The sequence below is a fragment of the Ambystoma mexicanum genome, chromosome 10 (genome assembly GCF_040938575.1).
Source record: "Ambystoma mexicanum isolate Mex_15411 chromosome 10, UKY_AmexF1_1, whole genome shotgun sequence".
In the NCBI taxonomy this organism is placed as follows: domain Eukaryota; kingdom Metazoa; phylum Chordata; class Amphibia; order Caudata; family Ambystomatidae; genus Ambystoma; species Ambystoma mexicanum.
In genome coordinates, this window is record NC_090932.1 from 1,393,145,734 (window position 1) to 1,393,164,796 (window position 19,063).

Here is a 19,063-nt window from a genome sequence, read left to right on the forward strand (position 1 = left end):
TGCTCTCTCATCTAGTATTGGAGGCTAGTACAGGGGCCGGGGAAGGGTATGGGTGGAACAGCACAGTTCATCAATGCTTGCATGTGATAAACAAAGCAGCACATTTCAAAAACCAAGGCAGACGTTTCGGCAGTACACTGAAGGAAATGTCTTGCATGTTTGCTAAAGAATAGGAAATTCTAGTACCCTTCTAGATGGTTCTATGTGATATTTCCACATTTGAAAGACCGAACACAAAAAGACTGATCTTTTCCGGCCCTTTTTGTGTTGGCTTTAAAATGCCAAAATATCACATACTGCCCCTGCAAGTTCATTCCTTCCCCACCCCCACCCTATCCCACTGGTTGTCTTGCTAATCAGGGGTTTTAACCCTACGAATACCCCATTTCACCACCCCCTTCCCAGCATAACACACTTACTCCCCAAACATACTTAAACAGACAGACACACAGAGACAGACAGACACTCACCTGACATGACACTCCTGCTATGGCTCCTCTGGGTCTCACCATGCATGTCAGCCCCTGCGTGCCCTTGTGTGCGGCAGGGGCGTGACAGTGCGATTTAGAAAGACGGCTCTGTGTCGTCACAGAGCAGTCTTTCTACATCAATCTTTTTTTTTCCTGGTAAAGTGAAAATACATTTTTCACTTAACACCGTCTAGACAACAGCACCTTCTTTTTCTTTCCATGCTCAGCTGCTCAGGGCTTTTCAATATAACCATGTGTTCTGTGTGTATCGTCTCTAGCATCCCCCTGAATCTTATTTAACTGATAACAAAGAATTACAGAAGAGGGATCCATAGTTACAGAAGAAGGCACTCAATCAGTTGTATCTCTGATGAATTGATGCTATCAAATTAAAAGGCATATATATGTGATTTTCTTCAACAGGGCTCTATAATAAACCTCAGTAAGGCTCTTGATTACATTTGATCTAGGCTGCGGTGCATAAGTGTGGGCAAAACTAATGACTTTATTATGTGCCCTTGAATTTCACTCCCTATGTCAGGGGTAGAAGCAGGGCTCTAATCAGATTTTGCAACCCTACCTGAGTCAAATGAATTTTGAGGGAGTAAAAAAGTTATTAGCTTTGCCGATAGGGATACTTTCTGTGTATTAAGATATGTTCTTTCCCCTTAAAATTCCTCTTGAGATCAGGCATTAATATTATTAGAGTTCCTTGTGGTCACTAATTCAATAAAATATCAGTGGCGCGTTGTGGGTTGAAGCAATGATATGTGTAGTATCATGGGTAGCAGGGATTATCAGGTAGTAAGCAGGACCCACTCCAGAGCCAGATATGTACAAAAGGTAAGCTTGCTTTATTGTTCCAGTAACAGGGGGGAAGGTGAGTAAGGAGAGCAGGTAACAAGCTTCTACTCCCTCTGGCTCTCCATCTCTTTCCTCACCAACCGTCATCCCTGGAACCTAGGTGCCACCTAGGTTCTAGACCCCTCACCACATTCCAACCTCCAATCCCCTTAAACACACACACAGCTCATCCTGCCAGTTGCTAGGCCACTACAATATGTTCATTGTTTCTCGTTTTTGTTAGGTACATTTGTTTAGGGAGTAAAAATGGATGGTGCATATGTCTCTTAGCTGTAAGGCTTGTGTTATCACTATCCACAAAACACCCTAATGTGGATAGTAGGAAGAGGCACAGGAAGTTTTGATCATATTATTCTGAGGTGCAGTTATTTTGATGCAATTATCATCCTTGCACATTATTAGGAGTATGTTCACCTGGCCCTTGAATTACTTCATTAAAGTGGCACTTGAACTCCAATCAGCATGCTTTTTTGACACATTGTTTTTAATTGCCATTAATCCATCGGCAAAGGCATTCTTTCTGAATTTCTTGACAGCCACATCAGTTACGACACAAGATATTTGTGTTTTGGAATACATGTTACATGAGTGATTTTCCAGTGGCATAAAACAAATATTTCTCTGCATAGAATTACGTTTGCAAGGTACTTTGGCAGATGTTAAAGTCCTGGACTGGTTGATGAGTTTTCTGTATAATCACATATGACATATTTTATTTAAGCCTATGTGTTTGGAAAACGTGTCTTAAGATTTGTAAAGAAATGCAGTGGCTGGGAAGAAGACATTCCTTTCCAAACTCTCTTTTGCGACAGTAGTTCACTAAATATGCATGCTCACAAAGTGGCTTACCTCATTAGACAGTTGCGCAAATATAGAAAATAATGTGTGCACAACAGCCAACCAGTTCCGCACATAGAAGAAAAAGGAACATTGGCCATAACCACTTGACCCACTTGACCCAAATGAGGAGAGCATTTTGTCAGATTTCTGCCCTCATGTTACATGGTGCACAAACCTTTATTCACCAAGATGTTGGTAAGGAAACAGAATGAGCACAGAAAAGGTCTATGGATCACCGGTCCAGTCTAAACCAACTAGGATATTATTTTCATCATGTTAACCTGTCAACAATTTGAATCACCCTAACATCTTTAATGGATAAGGCTATGCTGCCCTTATATCTAGAACAATGGGAACCAGGATCAATGGAATTGCCTAATGCCCTAATTAACCTTTTTCCCACTCCTCAGCTATTGCACGCAACCTCTGTGGGTGTAGTGTGCTTGAGACGGGTACTTAGATGTACTGTTCTTGGTTCTTGCCTGATACAGCAGTTTTATGAACAGATTTCACAACAATTTTGTCTCCCTGAGATATGACCACTACAGCTGCACAAGGCACTGATTATAATTTTGCCACTAGGCGTCTTTGTAGGATTTAATGGGACTCCTTCTGTGAGCACACACATGCTTCATCCACAATGCACACAGGTGTCTTGGATTTGAAGTCGGTTTGTATGCGCTCACTCATATATCATTTCAATAGCATTAGTTAGCATGAGGTTATAACTCTATCATGAGAAGTGAACAGCTCCAACAATGATCTACTTTTATTAATATTACTAATTATTGCTGCACTCATTACTAATAACAATTGTGAACAACCATGAGACGTGGGTCTCGCTTTGAGGGTTTTTGTCTTCTATTTCAGCCCTTTATCAAAATAAGGGACCAAGAACAGTGCTGTTCTATAGAGTACATGCAGTTTTTCTGAGTTTAAGCATTTATTAAAGAGATGGTATTAAAATCCTGAGAAATATATTTGCAAGTCTAGGGGAACTGGTTAAGGACATACATTGTCATCATCAGCCTAAGCTCATACATTTACCCAGCTCAATCCCTTCTAAGTGACCAGTGGTTCTAGGGGAAGTGAAAAAGGCAGTCAAAGTAATATCTTCTCCTGTCAAAATCATCCTATGTGGAACGGACAGAGGTGGTTCCAAAGTGACATGCCTCCTTTTAAGGTTTGTCTCCCACAAAAGGACTGTGCTTTTTTAACGGTCAATCTATTTAAAATGAAGTACCTCACACTTCAAGCAATGTGGGGTATATGGGAAGTGTTTAGCTAGTATTCAACAATATAAAGTAAATACTTTATCTAGGAATTTTGCACATTATGTATTAGGAGTTTCTTTTAATGTATTGCCGTGACTATGACCTACCCCCAGCCCTGTGCCAGCTTCCGATAGTCACTGGTCTGTAGAAAATATGCATGTCTCTTTGCTGCCTCTTCTCCTTTCTCCATACCAATCACACAGGTTGCAGTGGTGTTAGCCTGGCTAGCCGCTATCCATTGCCTCTCTGACCCATCCCCCACACTGTGAACTATATGAAGGTAGTGTGCAGGGACGAATAATCAGAGCCGGAAGTCCAAGTCCTAGGATTTTGATTCCTCATCATTTTCATTATGAGATTGTAGCATCGGTTAGTTAATCAAAAACAAAGGACTACATAGAAATATTTTAGGTTGAGGGTGGGGGCGGAAGCTCCAGTACATGATATGCCTTCAGTGATAATCACATTCCCGTTCTGCTCACCTTGTCTGTGTCATAATAGAGCGAGCATGCTTTTCAATATTATTGTACAATTTTCAAATGATCTCCTAATAATGTATCCTGCCTTTTTGATAAGGAGGTTTAGAAGTGAAAGGTGGAAGTCATATGGCTACTTTCCAACCTTCCAAAAAGGAGAATATTCACTGAAGGGACAGTTCCTCCAAGCCATTCCTATTTAATTGGATAGTATGATCCACCTTATCAAATGCTGCCGACAAGTCAAGCAGCACAAACATTGTGGTTTCACCCTTATCTACGAGACGTTTAAGGCCATTTAAGCTTGATAAAAGAGTAGGTTCTGCTCCATGCATCAGTCTAAAACATGTTTTACTCATGATTGACCTCATCATAATGCTGGAGGCGGGCAACCACCAGCAGCTGCTCTCAGACCTTTGCAATAAAGGCAGCCCTGAATAAGGCCTACACTTATTATGGTCTGTGAAGTCAGATCTGGTCTCTTTTGGCAGAAGTGAAATCAAAAATTATTTTGGGTGCCTGGAACCATGCCTTAAATCAATAACCATTAGTAAGGTTATGGGTAATGCACGCCAAATGTTGAGGCAAGGTAAATTCCTTAAAGATGTACGGGCTGGGGGCTGCAAAGAGATTATAAACGTAATTGCTGGCAGAAAGTAGAAGATTGTGGGATGTAGTGTGTCAGATGCACGTAAATATGCATTTGATTGCTAGATTATCGTCTCAGGCTTGCTTGTGGTTTGTTGGTATTTAATTCCATTATAGATAAGTTACGTTTTAGATGACACATACTTAACCAGTTCATTGATTAATGCTTGAGAAGGACTAACACCATGGGTAAGTGCAGAGGGAGAGCTCAATGTCTTACTCAATTTAAACAACTCTTTCTGCAGTTTATCATCTTCAGTCTTTCGAGAGTGATTTATTTATTTATTTTTAGATTTATAAAGCGCACAAAGCGGCCCTGGGCTATCGTGGCTCTGTTACAACAAGGCTTACTGAGTTACTTAGTTATGATAAGAAGATTTTTCAATTTGACTGGCCCTTTCGTATTTAGCATTTATTGCAAGATAATTAATGTGATCTATGCCTAAGTATTAAGCTCTTCATTTTCTTTCAGCTTTTCTTTGAAGCTGTTTAAAATCTCCACGTTTGCATTGTCAGTTAGCTTGTACTCAAAATGTGACTGTTTTAAGTAGCACTAGTAATTTCAGACATAAATGTATCCATGTTTGAATGATTTGATGTGGATCTATGACATTGACTTCCCAGTTTGTATCTGGATGGTTGTATTTCTAAAACCTTCTCTATTGCAAATGTGAAGTCATTTTTCCTAGGTCTGTCTTGGTCAATGGACAGTTAAGGTTCAGTAACGTGTAAGTTGTCATGACCTGGTAAATAGAAGAGACTACTAACAGACCGACCAACCAAGCGGGCAAGGTGTTTCACCCATCAGCTTATTATCTCTACAAAATATCACAACAAGGTGTGTCCCCTAATACTTGTATCAAGCATCACTAGATGTTCAAGGAGTAAGAGTTCATGTTTTCCAGTAGTGTTTGTGCACCTGGCACAGATGATTAATTTATCCAGATATTTAGGCTGCCAAGTATGCATCAATGTGGTAATTGAAGAATGAAATCCACTATCAGATCGCAAAGGATCTGGGAAGGATTGAGGGGCTCTGGGTTGTGTTCTACAAGAAGCTATATTGTAAAAATATAGAGTTGCAGCTTAGCACCTTCATATAAAGGGGTGTGTTAACGGAGTATAGAACCTTATAAATAATAGCTACACATCCTCCATCCCTATTTGCATGTAGTGTGCAATATATCTTGGAGGACATTAAACACAGTTTTTCTAACATGGGGCAATATAGTTGCCAAGCCACAGTCCATGAGGAATTGGATTCCAAGATGTATCTATTACGTTAGATCATACATCTTTTAGCTGTGACATACTGCTGATCGAACATTGTTTAATAAACAGTACATCTTGGACGATATTATTGATGAGAAGATATTGGGATTGTCTGATAAATTCATAGAATGTCTGAGAAAAATATACCCAAATCTCAAATGTGATCCTTGAGTTCTGAGGCTAGGGAGGATGCAAATTATTGTAAGTCTCTACTGCCCTTTGACATCATGTTTTTTATTAAATAGCTAATTTCAGAAAATGTTACAGGGGTTCTGCCCTGGGCACAGTCCAGGGTGGACTGGCACAGACAGACTTGACTTTGTCATGTCCACTGCACCGTCACCCTGGCAGAATTTAAATCAATCAGTAAATAATGGAAGATGAAGAAAGACTTATTGTCTAAACAGAGTTTCGAATCAATGAAGAAATGACAGTTTAAAGTGCATCTAGTGTCTTTGAAGGTGTACACATTTTGGTAAAAATCTTACAAAGATAAGCTAAAACATGAAGTTACAAGCACGGTTTATAGTGATAATACCGAATAAAAAAATCTCGAAAACAAAAATCTCGAAAACAAAAGGCCGAAAAAAAAAATATCAATTTTTTTTTATGACGTTTTTTTCTCGAAATGGGGGGGTTCCCCCCCAACCCCCCTTTTTTCTATTTTTTTTTATTTTAACCCTTTTTTTACTTACCTGACCCCAAAAACACATATAAATAAATAAATAAATAATTCAATATTTTTTTTTTTTCGAGATTTTGTATTCAAGATTTTTGTCATTCGGTATTATGTTTTCGGCCTTTTGACTGACCACCTACAAGCACATTTGAAGCAAATGTAAAATGTGTCAACTAAACGCTTGTATGCTGTTTAATGCATCATGTAGAAGCTCACTCACACAATTAGACATGCAATCCTCTGGACTGCGTTTAGATAAGCCAGTAATTGATAGAAGGTGAAGAAAGACTCACTCTCTACACATAGGGGTTCGAATCAATGAAATAATGGCAGCTAAAAGTGCAGCTAGTGTGCTCGTGATTTTACAAAGTTGGTTTAAATTCATACATCGTAAAGCAGATATATGAACTTGAAAGCAAATAAGTTGAATATAAAAAGTGTGAACTAAAAGCTTGTAATATTTCTAATGGCATACGTGATATACAAACAACAACTCACACGTTCAACTCAGGGAAACAGTCGTTCTGGCTGTATTTATATAAATCAGTAGTTAATAGAACCCACGGATCATCTTAGTCCCCCCATCTTTGTGATATATCTTTACACCCTCTTCTGCTACTCATTAGTAGCTTTGACATAAAGTTGTCCAACCGTGTGAATGATATAAAGCTGCTCTTTCAAACCTTTTCAGCCTGCAGTATCTTTCATTACTTTTAAGTCTGCCCGGTGGCCATTATTATGGCACTCAGACCTTTAGCTTGTAGAACTTGGTAACTGCACTATACTGGGAACGATGTGCATAATCTTGGCATGGCATATGAGGAGAAATTGTCTCGATAAGTGACTGCAACGACCCGTTCAGGATTTTTCTACTTTTATGGATTGAAGAATATTTTTTTATTCTTGAACCCACCTAATTGGAATTTCTGCATCCTCTCAAGGCTGGAGAATTTAGTGTTTTATATTTAGGTCTGCCAGTTTACACAAAAAAAGACTGTAGTGTTTACAAAATGCTGCAGAAAGACAGGACATGCACGATGGAGAGAACATATACCTATTTTAAGGGACCTTCATCGGCTCCTGACCCCTTCCTGAATTAAATTTAAGATACAGCGCATGGCCCATAAATCGTTTCATCAACAAGGACCAAGCTTTCTTGAAGGGAAGATGGTCGCATATACTCCCTCCTGCCAACTCAGATCGGCTAACCAGCTGCCTGCTCCCACTTGAGGATGTAATAAGATTGGTTTTAAGGCAGGATCTTTCACTATCTGGCCCCACGCAGCAGGAATGCCATCCTTCTGAAAAAAATAACATGTATTTATATTTATTTATTGTTCACTTATTAGGTGCTTTTACAATTAGCAAAACTGTTTCAAAGCGCCCACAGCGTAAACAGGGTGGGGACAGGGGAAGGTAATAGAGCAGGGATAAATAAGTGCATTAATAGTACACAAACAATGAGAATAAAGGGAGGGAGGGTTAAAACTACTATGCCTTGTGAGTGTTCAGAAGGTGCAAGTGCAGGGGGGGGAGGGAGAGGGTTAAGGTGCTTAGAAGCTCATGGTGATGTGTTTAGGGTAAGTACTAAGAGGAGAAGAACGTAAGTCCACAACGTAAGTGCAACCACCTATGGGTAGGGTGAGTCAAGTAAGTGCAGCAGAAGACATCGGCTGGGATGAACAATGTGAGGGGTCAGGGCCCCGAGGACACATAAGGGCCCTGCACATCAGTCATACTGCTGTGAGATTAGCAGGAAAGAGAGGAGGAGAAGGAAGAGGTAAAGAGAGACAAAAGGAGGTCTCGCTCAAGACGCAGAGGGAGAGGAGCCTGTTGTTTGCAGTGGGCAATCACTGTTTGGCAAAGCGCTTAACCGCAGGGAGTTGGTGCCAGAGGAACAGAGGAGTCTAGAAGGAGAGTATTTGGTCAGGAAGCATTGAAGATAGAGTCATCCCTGACCCCAGATCACCTTATGTATGATACAGAGGGATTTGAATTCAATCCGTGCTGAGACCGGGAGCCAGTGAAGGCTTTGTAGGGCAGGAGAGATGTAGTCCCTGAGCTTGAGGTCAAGGATATGCCTTGCTGCCCTATTTTGGGTTAGCTGGAGGGGTCGCAGGGTGGAGGAAGGAAGATTAAGAAGGAGGCTATTGCAGTAGTCTAGCCTGGAGAGAATCCGAGAATGGATGACTTTGAGTCTCTGGGGGAAGGTGAGGAAGGATAGAGTCCCTTTGAGAAGTAAGAGTTGAAAGTGGGACTTCTTGATAATGTCCTGAATATGTGGGATTAAGGAAAGGGAAGAGTCCAAAAAGAGCAGTTTCCGTGCCTCTGGATGCTCGGAATCCAGTCTGGTGGTTATGTAGACCACTAACAAGTTTGGTATTAGAGTTTAGTTGGGGAAGGTCCAGCTTCTCAAGCAGTTTTCCCAGGAAGGGGGTGATGGAAATGAGGCGATAGTTGGCTGGGCAGGAAGGGTCTGTAGAGGTTTTTTTAAGGAGGGGGCGCACAAGGGAGTGCTAGAGGGAATATGGTAAAGATCCAGTGGCAAAGGAGTGGTTCCAGAGATCAGCTAGAGAAGGGGTGAGAGAGGCGATATTATCCTTGAGGGTTCTGGAGAATCAAGGAGCAATCTGCTTGGACGAGACCCTCATGGAGTTGACAACTCTGTTGACCTCTTCAGGGGAGACAGGAGTGAAGGAGGGGAAGGAGGAAGTAGGAGGCTGAAATGAGGAGGGTGGATCCTCATGGCTGGGGCAAGGATGTCAAGGGTGTTGGTGCTGGACGGATAGAGGTTGCTAAGGGCAGAGTCAACCAAAACATTTGTGTTGGGTGGGCAAGGGGGAATGAAGGTGGAAGAGAAGGTGGCAACTGGCACTCGTTTCATCAGATGAATGTTTGTGAACGAGGTTGACAGAGCTTTATGTGGAGTTGTCACAAGGCCAAAGGGACCCTAATGGGAGGAGAGGAGAGAGTGGTCAGACCAGGAGAGAGGGGTGACCAGAAAAGAAGAGAGAATGAGGTTGGAGTGGATGATGGCATCTAACGTGTGACCAGCAGTATGGGAAGGGCCAGAGGGAAGAATGGAGGGGGATATGGAGGAACAGAAGTCAGTGAAGAGGGTGGCTGCTGTGCAAGGGGAGTCTAGGTGAATGTTGAGGTCCCATAGTAGTAGCAAATTGGAGGTGTTAGAGAGTAGGGAGGAACAGATGTTAATATGCTCACTCGGATACACAAAGAGAAGGAGTGTCAGGGGGCTGATAGATGGTAGCAATGATCAAGATGGAGGTAGGAGAGATGACCAATGTGCACACTAGACTCTCAAAGGACAAATAGTGCTGAGTGGGTAGGACGGTAGAAGGAATCCACTCTGGGAAGATTAAGGAAACTCCAGCACCAGGATGGTGGGGTCGAGGTTTAGAGATGATCTTATAGCCGTCTGGGAAGAGTGAGTCAAAGAAAGTAACTGAGCTGGTGTTGAACCAAGTTTCTGTGAGTGCAAGTATGTCCAGGTCAGTGTATTCAAGGAGAAGGCAAATGTCAGCAGAATATTTGATGGCTGAGTGTGAGTTGAGGGTTGCCAGATGGAGAAGATCGCTGCCCTTAAATGTTTTTTGAGGCGGAGTGTCGGGACGTGGGGCATCTGTCTCGAGAGGAGGAGTAGAGGTGGTAGAAGTGGGAGGGGCAATTTAAGGAAGGAAGTTGATGAGAGAAGGCAGGAGCCTGTTAAATAGGAGGAGGTTGGCCTGATTGCCTTGAACCAGGACTGTGCCTGTGATGTAAACATTAATACAGCAGCAAGACGAGAAGAAGTTTGCAAAGAGGACTTCCCATTTGGTACCACCATTAATGGAAGTTGAAGAATAAGGTGGCAGAGTAGCAGTGAGGTCAGAGGTCCATAGGTCAGGAGATGGGGCAGGAAAGAGGATATCATTGAAGATTTTGCTTGAGGATACACTGACATAGGTGTCTGCAATTGGGGGGTCTGGGTTAGCAGCAAGGGTGTCTTTTTATGCTTTTTATGCCCAGATTTAGTGAGAGAGGGAGGATAGGTGATGGTGTAGCAGTTGGAGAATATAGGGGAGATGGAAAGCACCATCTCGGAGCGAGTGAACAAGAGAGAGGCAGCAAGAGAGCGAGAGGAGAGGTGGGGTGACTATTCTGCAAAGCATAGTTCTGAATTGGATCCACTTGCCACAGTAGGCAAACTGGGTATAAGGTGTAAGATCAAACAAGTAGGATGGGGCACAGCAGCAGTGTCACACACACGCAGTTTCAATGCAGGAAGCAGACACAGCTGAAAACGATTTTCTAACACACACGTAGTTTCAATGCCGGGAGGAGACACAGCTAGATGATTTTCTAACACACAAGCAATTTCAATGCAGGAATGAGACAAAGATAGACGATTTTCTAACACACAAGCAGTTTCTATGCAGGAAGGAGGCACAGCTTAAAACGATTTTCAAAAACACAAGCAGTTTTAATGCAGGAAGGAGGCACAGATAATAAAAATTCATGCAAACACAGATTTGGAATGGCACAGGAAGTGCAGCACTGCAATACAATAGTTGGTGAAGTGAATCACAATGAGTGAAGACAGAAAACAGAGTCAACGTAGACATGGGGCATTTTCAGGGTTGATGACTTGAGAGGCAGAGGAGAAGAGAGAATGGAGCAGAGGCAGCCACTGAGTAGCATAAATTACATGATAGCGCGGGTCCGAAAGAAACAGTCTGGCAGAGAGTTGAATGTGAATATGCTCTTTAGGGGCATTTTGAATGATGATGTCAGGAAGCACTGCCAGACACTGACAGGAACGCACAGGGCCTTAGATGTGGGCCTTTGTAGAGGGGGCCGGCTAAAGCCTCCTGGTTCCCCAATAGGCCACAAGTAGAATGAAGCAGCCAATCGGGGTCAGGGGAGGCGAGTGAGGACTTAGAAAGGGCCTTCTAACATGTGAAGAAGGCGGCAGCCATCTTGACATCGCTGTATGTTACAGGTTACAAAAGGCACACAGATAAGGAATCACCTTTCTGCCGAATTGCACACTGCTTCAGAGGGATGGTGGGCAGTGAAATACAGATAATAGGCAAGGCGGTAGTCAGCGCAATTTAAATGTCCTTTTGTGAAAAATAAAGCACTTCACTTTTTTTTGTTTTGTTATGTTTAAACAACATTTAAAAACATGCATCTTTGAGGCTGAATTCCAAGGGCCTATCCCTTTCCAACAGTGTTCACGACTCTCTGGTAATCACGAACTCTAAAGCCCTAAGAGGTTGGCATTATGTCCTTACTCCTGTTAATAAAGTAAACCCTACTTGCCACCTCTTGTGAATGAAGCACTGAGTGAGGCGCTTAATAATAAAATGTCACATTCTAGCAAGGTCAGCAGTTATCTTTCAAGTGCTTATCCATCAATTGAATTTTGAGAGCTGTAACTTTAATTGAACACATGGGGCTAAGGTTGCAAAAAGGGCCCATGTGATACTTGTCCCTACCGGTTACCAGACATTTGGTCGAAAAAAATGTGTCGACCAGACAAATGGTCGAACCAATTTGGTCGAAAACCAAATGGTCGATTTTTTTTTTTTTTTATTTTCACTTTTTTTTTTTTTTTGGGGGGGCCCCCCCACCCCCTTTTTTTTCTAAAAACCCATTTTTGTAAAAAACGAAAACCCGAAAAATAAATATATAATTAAAAAAAAAATTCGACCATTTGGTTTTCGACCAAATTGCGTCGACCAAATGTCATTCGACCAGTTTTTTTTCGAACAAATGTCTGGACACCGTCCCTACCCCCCATAATCAAAAGTCCAATGCTCCCTGCTATCCTGGATTTCATGGGCCACCAACCTTAGCCATGCAGTATGCTGGTGAAAAGCATATTAGGCAGTAGGTTCATATGTGCTCATGCATGCATCATAGCCAGACCTTTGGTGGGCTAGAGGCTAGAACACTTGTCTCTGGAGCAAGGAGCTGAAGGGGCTGAGTATAATCCTCCACACTGATGCTCCCCTACTACAGTAATAATGTGTTTATTAGACACTTTAATTTATTTATTTTACATTGCATAGATGAATTTGGTTTCCAGATTTTACTTTGGTCCCACTAGATGATAAAAGGCATTTTCCTGTTGCTGCACAGTGAGCTGAGGTGTGTAAAATCTGACATGGTGGTTCAGTCATGGTTTTGTAAGTCTTACACAAGATTTGAAAGGGTCTGACAATTCAGTTTCTCAACATGATCAATGTTCTTTTCCATTTTTGTCACTTTTGTAAAAGTCACCCACTGGGTTGTGAGCCATGCTGTAAGAATTTCCAGTCGCTTGAGTGTGGATTACCCCACAGTCAGCCAAGGAGACAGTCGTTGAATAATCATCAGCACTTGGCACTGCTTTATTTCTTTATACATTCATCACTACCCTCCTATGTTTGTATTTAAATTCTGTACTGTTTGCCTGACAGCGTAATTCTTAACATGTCTCACTTACCTTGAGCTCCTGTTGGGGAAGGAAATGAACCTATCCCACCCGTAGGCATTTTAGGGTGAGGATAATCTCATGAGGAAACACGTGATGCACAAGGGGAGCGCACCAAGAGACAGATTATGCAAGTTATAGATGTTTAGACTTAGCGCGTGAATATAAACAGACGTAATTTTGTAGCTATTGCAGAAAAATAGGGCCTGCATGGCAGCGCGTTAGACACAGACCAAAAACCTGATTAACCTGAATAGGCCCAAGCGTTGATGAGAGAGAGACCTGCACTGTTAATTTCCACAGAACCCCTCCTTTGTTCTACAACTGTTGCCAATACGTTTTATCCTGAGAAAGAATGTGTCCTGCAAAGCCATGAGACGGTGCTAGGTGCCTCCATGTGCATGTTATCTCAACCACTACAGAGCAAGCCTCTGACCCCCACCCAGCCAACTACAAGTTATAGCCCCTTCAACTGTTTTAATTGTCTCTTAGACCTTGGTTCCCAGGAGACAATGAGCCCAGCGTGTGGAATCAGAAAATACAATATTAAGGCTTTTACACCATGCAAAGAGAAATACACCGACACGGGCTTGTAAAGATTCCCAGAATCTTTATTGCAAAACAGTTTACAAAACAAAGTACACAAATAGCTATTTGGCCGTCAGTACTTCACAGAGACCACCAGCAGGTTCAATGTGAGCAGTGAACAGGGATTGCTAGCTGGACATCAGCATATTTATACAGTTTCTTCGTAACGATGTCCAGCTTCTTACGAGTTAATCATGTACTGGGCTAGGGTTCGTGCCAGGTTCATTCCTAATTTACATAACTTGTGCATGTCGTTTACTTCTTAATACATTTACTAACAAGTACTACTATTCTCTGGATGTGACTTTACACTCTTTACACATTTGCTTCAATGCAGGTCAAACAGATGTTTCGCATATCATGTTTAAATAGCATTATTGTTCTTGTATACTTGTAGGTTAACATCGCCGATTCAAGTAATCCCCTGATCCCTAGGTCAAGAAAGGACAAGGTCTACATGACCCTAACATATAGCCTGCAGGCAGGTTGGACATTACCTCGCCTACAGAGGTTGAAGAGGTTAAAGTGAAAACAAGAGGACACACGTCGGCCATTTTAGGCCACAGGGTGACTTTGCACGATAAACCAAAATGGCGGTCTAACCTAAAATGGAGGCTTGATTAACTTAAGGTCACGACCTTGCAATACGGATTTCCTCGCAAAGCGACTGGGCATAGGCCAACATATACAATGAAGACGAAACAATAATATATCAGTTTCGACAAGCTGACCCCACGTAATGGAAGACGGACGAACAGGGCTGGAGCCAATGGCCTGGCATCCCCTATGGAGTAGGTTGACCATGCATAGGGCTGCATCAACCAGCCATGTGGGTTGTTACTGTATATCTATGACGCTGTGCCCCCTTTTAAACTCTTACTTGCACCCTTTTTGCTCTGAACGCTCCTGAGCAGCAGAGGTTTTAGCTTACACACATATTTTTGTTTAATTAAAACTTGTTTTCCCTATAAGAATCTCTTGGCCTTTTTCCATCGTGGGTTGTATTTCTTTTGGTGTGAGCACTTAGAGGCTCCTCATCTCCCCTCCCTTACATCAGAGCTGTGCCTACCTTTAACACGGGTGTCTATACATAGCAATCTATACTAGTTTTACATAGGTTATGCAGTAGTCTGGAGTGCATTTGTTTAACTGAGCTCCACCATGAGCACAGAAATTGAGGCTATGGTTGAAATAACCGGTGCTAACTGGATTTTGCATCTGAGTAGACAAGTGTCGCTATCTATGGAAGGTGTGATTTCAGCATGCATGTGAGACTATTGTGTCAATTTCATTGCAGTACTGTGCATTTTGTAGGAGGTTGACACATGATTCTAGAACAGAGTAGGGCTTAAGTCTGGGGTAGCATAAGAATTATAAATTGCAAGAAAGGCATAAATCAATTTTCTACAATTGAGAGGTGGGTTCTACGGTCTATTGATATATCAATTGGAGGAAATAGGAAGGTACAACTGCACCAGAAAAAGTAATCTCATTTCTACCTTCTGTGTGTATCCCCAGAGGAAAATATATTTTCAAAAAGCATGTAACTTATTTTCCTAAAAATCATTATTCTGAAGACTCATGGTCTGCCTGTTTCAATACTAAACCTGAATTTAAAGCAATCATATGTGTTACATAGCCCATGTCACACAAGTATTATATTTCTTTCTTTTCTTTAACAGATAACACTACATATTAAGTCCTTTTTTGGCTTGTCCATCTGTGTCTTGTGTCTCAGTAGTATTGTAAGCCTAACATATTTCTTTCCTTAGCAGTGCTGCAGGAAATTATTCTCGGGGCATAATAGGCGCATCTCCTACAATTTTAAAACAATACTTCGGGCATTTTCTGTTCTGGCAATGTACACTTTACTTATTCACTTGTGGGCATTTGGTACAAATAACTACATTATTCATACCTTTGTCCGATTTCATAGAGAATCCCATCTTTTATGACACACCGTTTTGATTGAGGCGTTGGGGATCCTAGCGGAGTATGTGCACTACTGTGAGGACCTTTAAGCAAACACACACTGCCACCACTTGTGTATCAATGCAATCTCTTATATGTTCTTCTGTTAATGATTATCTTGATAATAACTACCTATTGTTGTTGAACTTATTCCACAACGCTGACCTGTATGTGCTGATGTCTTCCAGCTGCAATACGTTTTTACAGATCATTCAGATAACTATTTCAGGATGCCTTTGTACAGGTAGTTTGTTTTATTTGACATTAACATTTTCTGTTTTTCTCTTGAGGTTTTAAAGAAATATGTGTCATTACTTGAGTTGGAGCCATACTTCTCCAGGACATATACATCTTTAGTGTGTTTCTACTTGTTTAATATTAGGAGACACTTACCTGCTTTTTTATAACGTTATGCTCAGCTGTGCTCTACTGACGCATATGTCACTTGTAGTGCAGTTACCTGACATTGTTAAAACTGCTGAATAGAAACATCTGTGTGTACATTGTGCCCAACCGTAAGGCCGCCCCACCCCTGAGACAACCCATTACACTGCTCGATCATGCATGACATGTAGCCAGTGTGACAAGTTGGATTCTGCTCTGCAGGAGTACACAGATAACTGGGGTAAAATGGTGCACTCAGCCCTCACACTTCTACAAACCAAAACCAAATCAATCAAAAAGGTAAAACACAGGCAGTTCAAAGGTATACTTCCTTCACCTTTTGTGGTAATGTGAAGGCGATGCTTTTAAGTGAGGTAGTGACACAAACAACACAATAAGACAGTCCAAAATAAAGCGAATGTCCAATGAAGGTTCTACAAAATATATATACTTTAATTAAACACACCTTCTGAAAAAGAACGAACTAGAAATACTGTACATAAACCCACCCTTGTGTAAGACAAAGAGGAAGCAACAGACTGGAGAAAGTCCCTTTGGGTGCGGGTACAGGGGCGATAGGCAACTACCAACCACAAAAGGATATGTCTTTGGTGAAGGAAGGTGCAGAGGTGACCTAACCAGTCTCTAGGGTCCCAGTGGGCTGAGGGGGCAGTTTGTGATAAACAGTAGCTGGTTTCGGTTCTTGGGTGGGTTGATGATGAGAAACCCGGTGTTGAACTTTGATGTGAACAGATCCGGCTCAGTTCGGGCATGCTGGATCATGTGGGCCCAAGCAGCAAGTGGGCATTGAGTAGGGGCAAATGTAGTCACCTTGTGCAGTTGAAGGGGCTCTCAGCGATGCAGGTCAGGGATATACAACATTATCATTTGGCGTGGACGTCTGCATGCATTTACAGTAATTTGGTAATATGGGCCTCTACACACTGATATTACCGATACATATGGTGATTCATTCTTCTATGACATATATATCACATTACAGTGATATCGTAACCATATTTTTCCTATTGTACTTAGGAGCAATCTATGTTGTACTTAGGAGCAATCTATGTGATGCCCCCCTGTTTTGTCAAGGGATGAAAGGTCATGTTCCATCGCTTCCCGTGATGTCACTTCAGGGGTCAATGATCATGTGATGTCACTTCTGCTACCCCTGTCTTTATGGTGAAATGACATCCCTGTATAGGAGCAATTCAAAAAATGGGCCTCATTACAAGGTTGCCAGTATAAAATCCACTGTGTCCAGCAACTCGTGATGCCAGAAAGTCAGCTGATTCCATGTTGGAGTGCACGTGCATTCTGGCATGCCGGAAATACCAAACTCCCCCAGCCCCCAAAATGCCAACCGATGGTGGTGACTACAATTCCGGAAACACAGTTCCCGAGCGACCAGCAGCGTTAACAATGGTGCCGCAATTACTGTTACCGGAAATGCAGTGTTCACCGGAACAGGAAATCGTACAGCGGCCATTACTAAAACACAATCCATTGTAATCCTGACAAGACAGGTGACATACCACAATGCTCTGAACAGAAACACAACCATTAACATGGCATCAAGAGTCTGTGCGACCCAGAGGCGCAAGTCACGCTTCAACGAAACAGAGTTGAACATGTTGTCTCCATTGTCCAGCATGCTAATGAACTTTTTCCAACTGACCAGCGCAGGCAGGCCCAGCTGCGGAAGAAGACCATCTGGGAGGAGGTTGCCCAGAAAGTCTCAACAGTTGGCACTCCCCCTTCACTGTGCGAAACTGCCACAAAAGGTGGGACGTCCTGCGCTTGAGGATGTGCAACCTCCTTTCAGCCCAGCACAGACAGGGCATGGCCACAGGTGGGGGCAGTGCATCCCCAATCCACCCGCTGCCTTGGGAGGAGACCTGCAGCAGTGTGCTGTACCTCGAGGCAATAGAAGGGGTTGGTGCTGTGGAGGCCAGAGCCAGGACATCCGAGGAGGCTGGTGAGTACACATAACCCCAATGTTACATCAACCTCCCTGTCCACCCTGCTCTCACTACAGCAGCAAAATATGTCAAGTGCGTAGTGCACAACACCAATACAGCCCTGCCCGCCCCCCCCCCACCCTGAGACCTGCAACCTTAGTGCACACACTAACATATACCTTCCCTCAAAACCTCACCCATACCACAAATACACCTAGAACATAGCACAGGCACCCTGTACTGCCAACAGAACATGCTTCTGCTGCCACTCAAACACACATCCACCTGCCACAGAAAAATTGCCATGTGTCCTCCATGCTATCCCTGGCACTAAGTCACGTCAGTGCTAAGCCCCTTCACCACCCACAAATGACCACAGTCACACACCAAGGAAACATGTGACTACCTCGTCCCAGCCAGCTCGACCCATGAGCAGAAATTGCCACCTATCTCTGTAAGTGCTACAAGCAGCAGGCACATGGCGACCCCATCCATGGCACACCCCTCCCCAACACAACATCACTCAGTGTGTGGGCCTACCCAGCAATTGTCAGTACACCATGACAGTATCTCCGGCACACCACCCTACCATGTACATACATCAGACATCCACCCACACAGTACGCATGACAGAAGCATGTGTGCACCATGCCATGTCCCCTGCCATGTTCATGACACAGATCGTCAAAATATTTAGGGTTTTTGTGTTGATACCAACTCTATCGTAACCATGCACCTGGTGTCTGTTGCTATTCAAAACTGAGTCACAGATGTGTGGGGCAAAAAGAGAGGCAAAGACCCCACCTCTCAGATCAACAGTGAAAAAAGCTTGCCTCACACTTAAAAACTGCGCCACACTTGGTAGGTAAGTTTTTCTGAGCTTATAAATCCTTGTTCAATAAAACATAATTGCTAAACAGTGCCCTTTAGGATAACACGTGTTTCAACACATCAGTGTCCTTTTCAAATCCGGGCTAGTACAAACTGCATTATGCAAGTGACAAAATTAATAACAAAACAGAGAAAATTGTTTGAACAGCACAAATCATACAAAGAAAATTCAGTTACAACAATGTTGTTGTTTGGCGAGTCACAGACATTGAGGAGGGGTGAAAGGGGTGGAGGTTAAGGGTTGTTAGAACAACAAAAAAATAT